We start from the raw sequence: 13,176 nt of genomic DNA on the forward strand, positions 1-13,176 counted from the left end.
AGCAACTTGCTCTTCAGTAATTTCTTCATCCTCTTCAGAGGACAAATACTCATCAGAGCTCATGAAGGGCAGAAGGAGGTTCAATGGAATCTCTATGGTCTCTAGATGAGCCTCAGATTCCTTTGGTTCCTCAAAGGGAAACTCCTTATTGGTCACTGAGCGTCCCAGGAGGTCTTCCTCATTAGGATTCACGTCGTCCTCCTCCCTTGTAGGTTCGGCCATGATGGTTAAATCAATGGCCTTGCACTCTCTCTTTGGATTTTCTTCTGTATTGCTTGGGAGAGTACTAGGAGGAGTTTCAGTGACTCTTTTACTCAGCTGGTCCACTTGTGCCTCCAAATTTCTAATAGAAGACCTTGTTTCATTCATGAAACTTACAGTGGCCTTAGATAGATCAGAGACTATATTTGCTAAGCTAGATGGATTCTGCTCAGAATTCTCTGTCTGTTGCTGAGTGGATGATGGAAGAGGCTTGCTATTGCTAAACCTGTTTCTTCCACCATTATTAAAGCCTTGTTGAGGCTTTTATTGATCCTTCCATGAGAAATTCGGATGAATTCTCCATGAGGGATTATAGGTGTTTCCATAGGGTTCACCCATGTAATTCACCTCTGCTATTGCAGAGTTCTCAGGATCATAAGCTTCTTCTTCAGAAGATGCCTCTTTAGTATTGTTGGATGATTCCTTCAATCCATTCAGACTCTGAGAGATCATATTGACTTGCTGAGTCAAAGAACTAAGCCAATATGGCATTCAGAGTATCAATTTCAAGAACTCCCTTCCTCTGAGGCGTCCCATTACTCACAGGATTCCTTTCAGAAGTGTACATGAACTGGTTATTTGCAACCATGTCAATGAGTTCTTGAGCTTCTGCAGGCGTTTTCTTTAGGTGAATGGATCCACTTGCAGAATGGTCCAATGACATCTTTGATAATTCAGACAGACCATCATAGAATATATCCAGGATGGTCCATTCTAAAAGCATGTCAGAAGGACACTTTTTGGTCAGTTCCTTGTATCTTTCTCAAGCTTCATAGAGGGATTCACCTTTCTTCTGTCTGAAGGTTTGAACATCCACTCTAAGCTTGCTAAGCTTTTGAGGAGGAAAGAACTTGGCTAAGAAAGCCGTGACCAGCTTATCCCAAGAGTTCAGGCTGTCTTTATGTTGAGAGTCCAACCATATTCTAGCTCTGTCTCTTACAGCAAATGGGAAAAGCATAAGCCTGTAGACCTTGGGATCAACCCCATTGGTCTTAACAGTATCACAGATCTGCAAGAATTCAGTTAAGAACTGAAAGGGATCTTCGGATGGAAGTCCATAAAACTTGCAATTCTGTTGCATAAGAGAAACTAATTGAGGTTTCAGCTCAAAATTGTTTCCTCCAATGGCAGGGATTGAGATGCTTCTTCCATGTAAATTGGAATTAGGTGCAGTAAAGTCACCAAGCATCTTCCTTGCATTGTTATTATTTTCGGCCATGTCTCCTTCTTTTTCGAAATTTTCAGTCAGATTTTCTCCAAAGAGTTGTGCTTTAGCTTCCCTTAGCTTCCTCTTCAGAGTTCTTTCAGGTTTAGGATAAGCTTTAACAAGAACATTCTTATCCTTGTTCCTGCTCATATGAAAAAGAAGAAAATAGAAAAAAAAATTTGAAATCCTCTATGTCACAGTATAGAGATTCCTTATGTAAGTATAAGAAGAGAAGAATGGAGGAAGGAAAAGATAAGAATCCAAACACAAGGGAGAGGAATGAGTTCGAATTCTTGGGTGAAAGACGGGTGTTAGTAGATGAATAAATAATTAGAAAGAGATGAGGAGAAGAGAAATTCGAAAATTAAATAAATTAAAATAAAAGTATTTTTGTTTTTAAATTGAATTTAAAATAAAAAATAAAAATTAAAGTTCAAAAATTAAGAAAGGAAAATTGAATCAAATTAAATTTAATTTAAAATAATTAGTTAATTTAAAAAGGAATTTTGAAAAAGAGGGAAGGGATTTTCGAAAATTAGAGAGAGAGAGTTAGTTAGATAGTTTTGAAAAAGATAAGAATCAAACAAAAAGATAAGTGGTTAATTGAAAAAGATTTGAAAATCAAATTTTGTAGAGATAAGAAAATAGAAAAGATTTTGAATTTAAATTTTGAAAAAGATGTGATTGAAACTTAAATTAAAAAAAGATTTGAAAAAGAAATTTAAAAAGATTTGATTTTGAAATTAAAGTTGATTACTTGACTAACAAGAAACTAAAAAGATATGAGTCTAGAGTTTAAAGATTGAACCTTTCTTACTAGGCAAGTAACAAACCTAAAACTTTTGAATCAATCACATTAATTGTTACCCTTAATTTCGAAAATATGAAATAAAAATAAGAAAAAGATTTTGAAAATCAATTTGAAATTTTCGAAATTATGAAAGAAAAAATGAAAAAGATTTGAAAAAGATAGAATTTTTAAAGTGAAAATTTGATTTGACTCATAAGAAACAACTAAATTTTAAAAAGTTTTGAAAAAGTCAACTCAAATTTTCAAAAATTTATGAGTGAAAAAGGGAAATATATTTTTTTGATTTTTGAATTTTTAATGATGAGAGAGAAAAACACCAAAAAGACTCAATGCATGAAAATTTTGGATCAAAACAAATGATGCATGCAAGAACACTATGAATGTCAAGATGAACACCAAGAACACTTTGAATGTCAAGATGAACACCATGAACTTATTTTTGAAAATTTTTAAGAAAAGAAAAACATGCAAGACACCAAACTTAGAAATTTTCAATAATTAGACACTAACAAATTAAAATTGCATATGGAAAACAAGAAAAGATGCAAAACAAGAAAACATGAAGATCAAACAAGAGGATTCATCAAGAACAACTTGAAGATCATGAAGAATGCATGATGAATTTTCGAAAAATGCAAGAAAATTATAAAAACATGCAATTGACACCAAACTTAAAAATTGACACAAGACTCAAACAAGAAACACAAAATTATTTTTTGTTTTATGATTTTATTAAATATATATATTTTTTGAAAATTTTTCGAAAGTAAAAGAATAAAAACAAAAACTTAAAATTAAAATAAAATTACCTAATCTGAGCAACAAGATGAACCGTCAGTTGTCCAAACTCGAACAATCCCCGGCAATGGCGCCAAAAACTTGGTGCGCAGAAATCGTGATGGTTCATTCCCCGGCAACGGCGCCAAAAACTTGGTACGCACGTTCATAATCTTAGTTCTTTGTCACAACTTCGCACAACTAAACAACAAGTGCACTGGGTCGTCCAAGTAATAAACCTTACGTGAGTAAGGGTCGATCCCACGGAGATTGTCGGCTTGAAGCAAGCTATGGTCATCTTGCTAATCTCAGTCAGGCAGATTCATATGGTTATGGATATTTGATAATTAAAATATAAATAAAATGTAAATTAAAGATAGAGGTACTTATGTAATTCATTGGTGAGAGTTTCAGATAAGCGTATGAAGATGCTTGTTCCTCTTGAACCTCTGCTTTCCTATTGTCTTCATCCAATTATTCATACTCCTTTCTATGGCAAGCTGTATATTAGGCGTCACCATTGTCAATGGCTACATCCTGTCCTCTCAGTGAAAATGGTCCAATGCGCTGTCACTGCATGGCTAATCATCTGCCGGTTCTCGATCATACTGGAATAGGATCCATTGATCCTTTTGCGTCAGTCACTACGCCCAGCACTCGCGAGTTTGAAGCTCGTCGCAGCCATCCCTTCCCAGATCCTACTCGGAATACCACAAACAAGGTTTAGACTTTTCGGATCTCAAGAATGGCCGTACATGGATTCTAACTTATACCACGAAGACTCTGATTAAGGAATCCCAGAGATATTCATTCAATCTAAGGTAGAACGGAAGTGGTTGTCAGGCACGCGTTCATAGGTTGGGAATGATGATGACTGTCATGATCATCACATTCATATTAAAGTGCGAATGAATATCTTAGAATCGAAATAAACTTGAATTGAATAGAAAAATAATAGTACTTTGTATTAATTCATGAGGAACAGCAGAGCTCCACACCTTAATCTATGGTGTGTAGAAACTCTACCGTTGAAAATACATAAGAACAAGGTCCAAGCATGGCCGAGTGGCCAGCCCCCATATAGGTCTAAGATAGCATAAAACTGATCAAAGATGTCTAATACAATAGTAAAAGGTCCTATTTATATCAGACTAGTTACTAGGATTTACAGAAATGAGTAAATGATGCAGAAATCCACTTCTGGGGCCCACTTGGTGTGTGCCTGGGCTGAGCATTGAGCTTTACACATGTAGAGGCTTATCTTGGAGTTGAACGCTAGTTTGTAACCTGTTTCTGGCGTTTAACTCCACTTTGCAACCTGTTTCTGGCGTTTAACTCCAGAATGCAACATAGAACTGGCGTTGAACGCCAGTTTGCGTCATCTAAACTCGGGCAAAGTATAGATTATTATATATTGCTGGAAAGCCCTGTATGTCTACTTTCCAACGCAATTGAGAGCGCGCTATTTGGTGTTTTGTAGCTCCAGAAAATCTACTTTGAGTGCAGGGAGGTCAGAATCCAGTAGCATCTGCAGTCTTTCTTCAACCTCTGAATCTGATTTTTGCTCAAGTCCCTCAATTTCAGCCAGAGAAAACCTGAAATCACAGAAAAACACACAAACTCATAGTAAAGTCCAGAAATGTGATTTTTTATTAAAAACTAATAAAAATATACTAAAAACTAACTAGATCATACTAAAAACTATGTAAAAATAATGCCAAAAAGCGTATAAATTATCCGCTTATCAGGCTCCTTCAGGACTGGAGGACGGCTTCCTCCTCTTTGGGTTGTGGATTATCTTCAGATCATCCTCCTCAAATTAAGGGTTGGAGGTCGAGCCCTCACCAGGACTAACCGCCTCACGATGAACGGAGAGGGCATGCGCCTCATCAGCATTTTGGTCCGGCATCCCGGCATCACAGCAAGGGGACACCGCCTGTTTCTCGTTATTCTCAGGTGGAGTCTCCTGTTTCTCGTTGGCCATCTCCTCATCACTGTCGCCAGCCAGAAAGGTGTTATACAAATTCTCAAGGCCTATCAGTTCGGTAGACATTCCCACTGCAGCAAAACAGTGAAACAGGTTAGTCGTGAAGTCGGCATAACAAATTAAAGCAATAGTAGCACAAGAAATGCAAGTCAAAACCACTCACAAATATAATTTCTAGCAACCTCCCAGTCACCCATAAGGAGATGGGGGTTCAGATGGTTCTTCCCAAAAAAGCCAACAACACGTCAGCAATCTTTTTGTCCACAGAGGACATTCCTTTGTATGTTACTTTTATAAAGGTATAGGACCCCATCCCGAAACTCCAATACGTCGGGATGAGGTGCTGCCCCTCTAACGACAGCCAGAAGGGATGGCGACCTTTGACTGGGTGCACCTTGAAGTACTTGCCCTTGAACCCATGGTAAGAGTCCTCAAACAAGCCAAAAATCCTCCGACCCTGGGCAGATCGAAAGGACATGAATCCTTTCCTCGCTTTTCCCTTCTTTGGAAGGATTCATAAGGTTGAAGAGATAAAGGAAAACGTCGACAGACACCGGCAGCTCTAAATATTCACACACCATCTCGAAACAGCGGATGAAAGCCCAACTGTTCGGATGCAACTGCGACGGCGCCACAGAGACTCGGTTAAGGAGCGCTATTTGAAACGAAGAGAAAGGAATGCGAACCCCCAGTTAGGTAAACATTACCTTATAGAACCAGATCTAGTCGGCAACTCGGGGGGAGTGGAGGTTGAGTTCGTATAACCGTTTGTTAGGGGCAGGGATGAAAACATCGTAGTTAGACTCCTCGTCAGTCCAGCCACACAAGTACTCGGCATGACGGAACTCGGTCAGCTGATGCCAAGGCATCATAGGCTAGTTTCACTAGCATTTTTTTGTTAGTTTTAGTTGTTTTATGCATTTTCTTGAGCTTAAAGTAACCAAAAATGGTTAAATGAAGAACAAAGCAATGAACCATCCAAACAACATGATTTTGATGCATATTCCATGAGTTTTAGTTATAATACTTAAATGCTATGAATAGAAGATTTCTCATGAAATTTTGCAAGACTTTGATGCAATTGTTTGAATGATTTCAGGGAAGAAGAGGCTAAGCAAGGAAGCAAAAAAATCAATGAAGGAAGCTTGAATATCACATGTGGAGTTTAAGTTCCAGTTTAAGCCTAAACTGGAGCTTAAACGTCAAAATCATGAAGGATAAGAAATGCTGGAATTGAAGTTTAACCTCCAGTTTGACCTCAAACTGGAGGTTAAACGCCAGAATGATAATGCCACTCAGGGAGGAGTTCCACGTTTAACCTCCAGTTTGACCTCAAACTGGAGGTTAAACGCCAGAACCAGGAAGAGTACCAGGGAGCCATTCCACGTTTAACCTCCAGTTTGACCTCAAACTGGAGCTTAAACGTGTTCGACAGCTTTTCTCCTCCAGGGTTGCTCTCTCCATTTCCACGTTTAACCTCCAGTTTGACCTCAAACTGGAGGTTAAACGTGTTCGACACCTCCAGGGCTACCATTCTAAGCTTCCACGTTTAACCTCCAGTTTGACCTCAAACTGGAGGTTAAACGTGTTTGACCTCCAGTATGCCTCCACCCTTTTCCACGTTTAACCTCCAGTTTGACCTCAAACTGGAGGTTAAACGTGTTCGACCTCCAGGGCTGCCCTTCCTATTTCCACGTTTAAGCTTCAGTTTAACCTTAAACTGAAGCTTAAACGTGTTCGACTACATGACTCTCCAGGGCTACCTTCTTCCATTTCCACGTTTAAGCTTCAGTGTAACCTTAAACTGAAGCTTAAACGTGCTTCTACAAATGGCCTCACTGGAAGTGTCTGGCATTTAAGCTGCAGTTTAAGCTTAAACTACAACTTAAACGCCACTCTTGGAAAAGGTTTCTGGGCCAAAAATATTGTGATTTAAGTTAGTCTTTGAGCACAAATATTAACTTAAACTTACTTTGGTATGAAACCCAATTGAATATCATGGTTTATGGGATTGGGCCTGAAGGATTGATGAGTTTGAAATCTCAATTTATTGAGTCATATGTCATTATTTGCTTATCACTAAGTTGGCTCAATAAATGTTACAAAATTTGGATCAACAACCTCATCAAGATTATGGATCATAAACCCAAGGCAAAAGGAAAGCAAGGAGAGGCCTCAAAGCCCAAGAAGCACAACTGAAGCTCAATATAGAAAGTGTATAAATAGGATAGAAGTTAAGTTAGAGAGAACTTTTACTTTCACTTTTAGCTAGTTTTCCTTTTCTTTGTAATTGAATTCAGAGCTATGATTCACTAAACCCCCTTTCATTGGGTTAGGGAGCTCTATTGTAATTCAATGAATCAATAATAGTTTATCTTCTTCTTCAATCTTTTCTCTTGAATTTTGTTAGAAAGCTTCTCGATCTAATTCCATTGAGTAGTTGTCTTGGGAAAGAAACTACCCATACTTGGAATCCTTCGGAGCCTTGGGAAAGGAATGGAGGATTCATGCTAGAGAAGCTTTCTCACAGTGAATTGGATTGGGGTTTGGATGGATATTGTGACATGTAATCCTACCAAATTGTGGTTCATGAAATTGTGTGGTATAATCAGTGATCAAGCATCATCTCTTCTTATGAACATTTAAACCAAGGAATTGGGAATTTGTTTGTTTTTAGAGAGCATTGGTGAGCCAAGGGATTGGGATCCAATCATATAAGATTGCCAAGCAAAATTCAATGAACGCATTGGTTGAGGAAGAGATAAACATGTTTTGATTCGGAGATCTCAATATCTCCTATAACCCAATGAATTCCCCATTTCTGATTTCCACTTTCTCTTTACATTCTGCCACTCAATTCATGCAATCATCCCCATTCCCCTTTTAATTTCAGCAATTTAGTTTCTGCTCTTTAATTCATGCCATTTAAGATTCCGCCATTTTGATTTCTTGTCATTTACTTTTCCCGCCAATTTTACATTCCGCAATTCTCATCTAAATCTTGATTCTGCTCAACTAGAACACACTTCTAATCCGAATTGCTCACTCAACCAATCCTTGTGGGATTCGACCTCACTCTATTGTGAGTTTTTACTTGACGATAACCGGTGCACTTGCCGGAAGGAATTTTGCCGATCGTGCAATTTCCTAAATCGTAGCATAACTAGTTTATGTGCATCAAGTTTATGGCGCCGTTGCCGGGGATTGGTTTTCGATTGACAATTCTCAAATTGGAAGCTAACTAGATTGAGCAATTTTCTCTTGCTTTGTTAATTCTGTTCAAGATACTTGCTGAATTTTAATTTCTGCACTCGGTTATATGCTTTCCTTCTTTATGCCTTTAAATTCATGCAACTAACTCACTGACTCACTAACTGTTTGAATTAATTCCTCAATTGAGCTAACCATACTCTTCCATTAACCAAGAGTATTTCACTTGTTTGTGTTTGAGCTGTGTTCTTGCATGACAGGTAGGAGAGGAGAGACATCAACTCCTCCATATACCGAACCAGAGAGGACCCTTCATAGACTTAGAAGGGAAGCAAGAGGGAAGAGAGTAGTGGGAGAAGAGGAATCTGAAGGAGAATCTGAGGACAATTTTGAGGAAGCTTTAGATCTCAACATGGATAGAGAAGTTCACAACCATGAGAGAGCTGATGGAAACGATGCCATTCCTGAGAGGAGGGTTCTTAGTTCATACATAAACCCAACCTCTGGGAATTGTGGTAGTAGCATCCAGAAACCACCCATTCAGGCCAACAATTTTGAGCTCAAGCCACAGCTAATATCACTAGTGGAGAATCATTGTTCCTTTGGAGGAAGTGCTAATGAAGACCCAAACCAACATCTCACAAAATTCCTGAGAATTTGTGACACTGTGAAGTCCAATGGAGTCCAGGAAGATGCCTATAAACTGCTTTTGTTCCCATTTTCACTTAGGGACAAAGCAGCTAAGTGGCTGGAATCATTCCCAAGGGGGAGTCTAACAACATGGGATGAGGTGGAAAGCAAGTTTCTGGCACGTTTCTACCCTCCACAAAAGGTCAATAGGCTTCGATCTGAGGTTCAGACTTTTAGACAACAAGATGGTGAAACTCTCTACGAGGCATGGGAGAGATTCAAGGACTTGACAAGGAAATGCCCACCAAACATGTTCCATGATTGGGTGCAATTGCACATCTTTTATGATGGGCTCTCTTATGAATCAAGGAAGGCTGTAGACCATTCATCAGGAGGTTCATTGAACAGGAAAAAGACTGTGGAAGAAGCCATTGAGGTGATCGAGACAGTGGCTGAGAATGAGTACTACTATGCATCAGAGAGGCACAACACTAAGGGAGTCATGGAGCTGAACCATGTTGATACAATTCTAGCCCAAAACAAGGTGTTTGCCAAGCAACTAGCAGAGCTTACCAGGCAATTAGAAACAAAGCAAGTGGCTGCAATACACACACAAGATCAAGAGGAAGTAAGCATTGAAGGAGGTGATTGGGAGGAGGCCAATTATGTGGGAAACCAACAAAGGCAATCATATGATCCACATTCCAACACTTACAACCCAGGCTGGAGAAACCACCCAAACTTTGGGTGGGGAAACCAACAAACCCAACCACAAAACCACAAACCTTACAACCACAATCAACATAACAATTCCACATACCAAAACTCCAACCAAAGATCATACCAAGCCACACAAAACACTTACCCCCAACCATCATATCATGGCCAAAATAATCAACATACCCAACCTAATCCGAACCAACAATTTCAAGATCAATTAAACCGGATAGAAGGAATGATGGCAACCATGAGTCAAGACATAATTGAATTGAAGAGCTTCAGGAAAGATGTGAGAACTACCTTAAGAAACCATGGTGAAAAACTCAAGAGGATGGAATCTCAAGTAGGAGAGCTATCTCAACAGGCACCCAAATCAACTGCAGTGTTCCCTAGTGACACAGAAAAGAATCCTAAAGGGGAACAAAAGAGAGTAAGATGGGAAGAATGCAAGGCCATCAACCTATTGAAGGAAGTCTCAGAAGAAGAAGGAATCAGGCCCTCAGAGCAGGAACCAGAAATCTTGAAGGAAGGTGTGGAAGAAGTTGAGCAGGAAGGTGGAACTGAGCAAGCCAAGGAACTGCAAAAAGGCATGATGGAAATATACCAACCAAAAGCACCATTTCCTGAGAGGTTAGGAGGAGGTGAAAAAAGGAAAACCTATTCAAGGTTTCTAGAGACATTTAACTCTCTTCATGTCAATATTCCCTTTCTTGAGATTCTTCATCAAATGCCCACACACATCAAGTATTTAAAGGAATTGTTAAGCAAGAAAAGAGTTTTGAAGGGAGGACAAACGGTAACAATGAATAAAGAATGCAGTGCTCTCATCAAGAAGGACACACTCTCTAAGAAAACGGACCCAGGAAGTTTTCATATCCCTTGCATCATAGGGGAAACAAAAATTGACAGAGGATTCTGTGATCTAGGAGCTAGCATAAATGTGATGCCTCTAACTCTTATGAAGAGGCTACAACTGAATGAGGTGAGATCCACTGATGTAATCATACAACTGGCTGACAAAACTCAGAAGCAAGCTGAAGGGGTAGTTGAAAATGTGCTGGTGAAAGTGGGGGATTATTACTTCCCCACAGACTTTGTCATTGTGGACATGGAGGAAAGCTACTTACACCCTATCATTCTGGGCAGACCATTTCTAGCCACTACTAGAGCGCTCATAGATGTAGAACAAGGAGAGCTAATTCTGAGAATACATGATGAACAGCTCATTTTCAAAGTTTTCAAACCTGCATCTGAGCCTGAACCAGAACCTGAAAAGCCTAAGGATGATAGTAGCCATCTGTGTTTGGAGGAAAGTAATCCAGCAGCTGAGACTCTAAAACAGTCCTTGGAAGGCAAACAAGAGTTGCAAGAGTTAGAGCCACAAGAATCAGTGGAAACAGATCAGAAGGATCCTCCTGACATAAGGGTCAATGAAGAAATCCTCAAGAGAAAGGGAAGAGTGATAGGGAGATTGCCAAGAGGATGGAGAAACAAGAAAATTCCCACTGAAGGTTTTTCTCCGGGAGATAACGTGATATCAAGTCATTATCTGCCAATCCCACCTGGCCTCAAAACCATTCCTTCCTAGCTCCCTCAGGTGTTCACAATCAGGAAAGTTCTTTCTATGGAACATTTAGAGGTCATGAATGAATCAAGTGGGGACGTTTTCATAGTGAGAGGAGAAGACGTCAAGCACTACAATCCACCCTAACAAGGGACAACCGTCAAGCTAGTGACGTTAAAGAAGCGCTTCATGGGAGGCAACCCATGTTTTTAGTATCCTTAATCTTTAGTGCTTTGCTTTACATCTAATAAAGCATGGTTTCTTATGCATGAACTTGAATCCCCAGGACAACTATTGATTAAGTGCACTAAACCTTGCATGTAAATTACAATTGGTCTCTAAGTTTGGTGTGCCTGATGGCACTCCCAAATCTTACTCAAATTAAATTCCATCTTTCACTTAAGGTGCACAACCAAACATTAAGTTTGGTGTTCTTTTTTGAACACAGTTTATGAAAAGCAAGAAGTTCCTCTGGATTTCAAAATTCATGACAAGTATACCATTCACATGTTTTAATACTTTGGTTTCAATTACTTAGGGTAGTAACTTTGTTTAGAATCAAAGAGCCAAGGTGACTATGATTTATTAGAATTATGCACACTCATTAAGGACAACCAATATGGATTTCATGTCATCAGGAGACTTGACCAAACACTAAGTTTGGTGTCCAAATAATAAGTGTGCATACATGTAGAAGTCACGGCTATAAGCTCATAAAGACAAGCATTGATTTACATGTGCAAATACTATTCATAATTCACATGGACCGAAAAATGATAGCAAATTTGTTTGTTTGTGCAGGTACAAAAGAAAAGACAAAAATGGAGGAAAAAGACAAAGGGAGGTACGTGCTTGGTCAAAAAGAAAATTCACAAATCTTTGAAACTAACACATGGGAAAAGGAAGTTCTGCAAGAAAAGAAAGCTACATGTACAACCTAATGCACCCAGAATACTTCCAAGAAAATGAAAAGCAAATCGTCCTTATCCACAATTCATATATTTACCATCAAGCCACCCTTCACAAACCACCCTAGCCGTCCATTTTTCACTCATGGGCACTATAAAGAATCACTTGGGGAACGAGTCCCACACCACCAATTCTCCTCCATACACATTTTCCTTCATCATAGCATAACTATCTCTTGCCGAAAACAACCTCACCACACTTCCAACAACACTTCTTGCTTCACCTTGTCAACTTTAGCTTGTCACTTACCAAAACTAAAGAACCAATGGCAGCTTCATCTAGCCACAAAAGAAGAAAAGACAAGCAGCCAATGGAGGAAAACAGGGAATTCGATGCATGGAGATACAGATCAGTTTTCCATGAGATTCAAGCCGAATGGACGAGACCTAAAACGGTACTAGCTGAGGTTCCTTTTGACCTTGAAAAGGATGAGTTCCCAGGTGTTTGGGAAAAGATCAAAAAGAGGAAGTGGGAGCTCCTGACTAAGCCAATCACTAAAATCAACATCAACTTGGTGAAAGAGTTTTATGCAAATGCAGTAAGGGAGGATCAAACCAAGAAACCCACATACAAAAGCTATGTGAGAGGGGTGGAAGTTGACTTCAGTCCCAAAGCAATCATGAAAACTCTTGGCCTGAAAAACATACATTTCAGCTAAGCAAGTTATGAAGAAAGGATGATAGGAGAACCTGACTATGCAACTATTGCTGAGGACCTTTGTGCCATCAGAGCTGAATGGGTGAGAAAAACAAGAGGGGCTCCAAGAGTCTTGAGAAGGGGAGACCTAACACCTGAAGCTAAAGGGTGGTATGCAATAGTTAGGAGATCCATCCTACCCACTGCAAACTCTTCAGAAATAGTCCCTAAAAGAGCCATCTTGCTACATTGCATTATGGTGGGAGGGGAGATCAAAGTTCATAAACTCATTGCTGAACAGATACAAGAGTTTAGTGAGAAAAGTGACCCTGAATCCTGGCTCCACTTCCCTAGCACTATCATTAGACTATGCATCGATGCCCAAGTACCACTTGAGGATGAAA

The 13,176-nt window shown here is 39.4% G+C and overlaps 2 non-coding genes across 2 annotated transcripts; one reads left to right on the forward strand and one right to left on the reverse strand.

Moving 5' to 3' along the window:
• Positions 1-979: 979 nt before the first annotated feature.
• LOC112761053 (small nucleolar RNA R71) lies at positions 980-1,087 on the forward strand. Its single transcript, XR_003181462.1, has one exon. It is a non-coding gene; the product is annotated as a small nucleolar RNA R71 (small nucleolar RNA).
• An 8,004-nt stretch (positions 1,088-9,091) lies between these two features.
• Positions 9,092-9,195, reverse strand: LOC112760037 (small nucleolar RNA R71). Its single transcript, XR_003180495.1, has one exon. It is a non-coding gene; the product is annotated as a small nucleolar RNA R71 (small nucleolar RNA).
• Positions 9,196-13,176: the final 3,981 nt, after the last annotated feature.

Source organism: Arachis hypogaea, chromosome 16 (genome assembly GCF_003086295.3).
Source record: "Arachis hypogaea cultivar Tifrunner chromosome 16, arahy.Tifrunner.gnm2.J5K5, whole genome shotgun sequence".
In the NCBI taxonomy this organism is placed as follows: domain Eukaryota; kingdom Viridiplantae; phylum Streptophyta; class Magnoliopsida; order Fabales; family Fabaceae; genus Arachis; species Arachis hypogaea.